Consider the following 2,500-nt stretch of genomic DNA (forward strand, 5'->3'; position numbering starts at 1 on the left):
ATAACAGTTTTCAGGATTGTTACCATTACTATCATGATTATCATCATGATTATCTTCATGATTATCATCATTATTATCATTCCCACTATTTCATAATTATCGTTATCATGATAGTCAATATAATCATAATCAGAATGATAATAATGACAAAATAATAATGGTATTGATGATGAAAATGACAATAATGATATAAAGAATAATGTCATGAAAATCGTTGTAAAACGATGGCAATAGTTATAAAGATAATAATAAAGAGAATGATAATAAGCAAAAAGAATGATAACGTTAATGATAATAATGATAAAAATAATGACAATAATTATAATGATAATGATAATGAAAATAATCATAATGATGATAATAATAACATGATGATGACAACTATGATGACAAACATGATAATGATAATAGCAATGATACCAATGACAATGATAATAATGATAATGATGATATAATAAGGACAATAATCGTAATGATAGCAATAATGATAATAATTATAATGATAATAACAATGACAATGATAATGATGATGATGATAATAATAATACTCATAGTAATAATCACAATAATGATAATGATAACAATGATAGTAATAATGATGATAATAACAATGATAATAATGATAAGAATGAAGATGATAACAATATTCTAATGACAATGATAATCAATAAACAAAAGAAAGAAGTCACGTGCAAATAAACACGTCAAGCATTCTTTTTTTCTTCCCCTTACCCCCTACCCCCCCATCCCCAACCCCCTCCACCCCCCACCCTCCCCTCCCCACCCATTCCCACCAACACCCGAGCTTCTGACAGCCAACACGCGACCGGACAGCTCTCGGCGATAAAGTCTAAATTCAGATGACCCGCTAGGCGAAAGTGAACTCTATCGACCTCGCGTATAAGGTCGAAGTTGCCGGAGCTTGGCCAGGACATCCGTGACGAGTCCGGGACACGTGAAGGAACACAAGCTAGCTTTGATGACGTCACACTTGCTTCCTCTCGACAAATACTAACTTCTGAGACAGAATGTGGTTTGGGGAAGGGGTGTCTTGCAAGAAATTGATTTTGCATTGGGCGTTCTGGATAGTCTTGTCATTGGTTTTGCGTCTGTTTGTCTGTCTATGTCGGTCTGTCTGTCTTTTATGGTTTGCTGGTTTCTCTCTTGCTCTGTATTTGTATCTCTCTCTCTCTCTTTCTCTTTCTCTCTCTCTTTCTCTCTCTCTCTTTCTCTTTCTCTCTCTCTCTCTCTCTCTCTCTCTCTCTGTCTCTGTCTCTCTATCTTTATATTTATATCTATCTATATCTCTCTCTATCTATCCATCTATCTGTCTGTTTATATGTTTATCTATCTTTTTTCTCCCCCCTCTCTGTTATCATTATTATCTAACGTCAATAATGCTCCAATTAGCATTACTGTACTCATTAACCACACTTCAACTATCATTAATCACTATCATTATCGTCATCACTATCATTATCACCATCACTATCATTATTATCATCACTATCATTATCACCATCACTATCATTATTATCATCACTATCATTATCACCATCACTATCATTATCGTCATCACTATCATCATTATCATCTCCATCATTATTGCTATTGTTATCACACTTATTGCTTGCAATAGTAAATATAGTAGTAGGATTAGGAGTACGAGTCGTGTTATGATTAAAACTTATTTAATCATTATTGCATCATATCAACATCTTTTTTTTCTTCATTATTGCTTTTGTTATTATTGTTATTCCCACTTTTATTTATAATCATCAATACTTTCACTAATATAATGATTATCATTCGTATTATTATCTTCATCACATTATTATCATCAACATGGTTTGTATCGTCATTATCTTTATCATAGCTCCTCTTGTTATCATTATTGACATCATTATCTTTATTGTTATTATGATTAGTATTGATAGTTATAGTATTGTTTTTAATTATAATGATTATTATCGTTTTTATTATCCTCATCATTATTACTGTCATTATATGTATAATCACTCTTTGCTATGGTCAATTCTCATTTTATTTATTTTCATATTCAGATAGAAATAATATAATGGCTTTTATGAGATAGTATATGAGTGTGTTTGTGTGTCTGTGTGTTTGAAATGATAGGTAGATAGATATATAAATTCATACAGGCATATTTGCATACATACGTATACACATACATATATACACGCATACATACATATATACAGACAGATAGACACACAGACAGACATGCATATATACATACATACATACATACCAACATACATACATTCATATATACTTGCGTATCCGTAGACAGATATATATATATGTGTGTGTGTGTGTGTGTGTGTGTGTATACATACATATATATATATATATATATATATATATATATATATATATATATATATATATATATATATATATATATATAGAGAGAGAGAGAGAGAGAGAGAGAGAGAGAGAGAGAGAGAGAGAAAGGTAGTTACATAAGAAATATATG

Source organism: Penaeus japonicus, unplaced genomic scaffold, assembly GCF_977035675.1.
Source record: "Penaeus japonicus unplaced genomic scaffold, GWHDUDI00000001_assembly GWHDUDI00000029, whole genome shotgun sequence".
Taxonomy (NCBI): domain Eukaryota; kingdom Metazoa; phylum Arthropoda; class Malacostraca; order Decapoda; family Penaeidae; genus Penaeus; species Penaeus japonicus.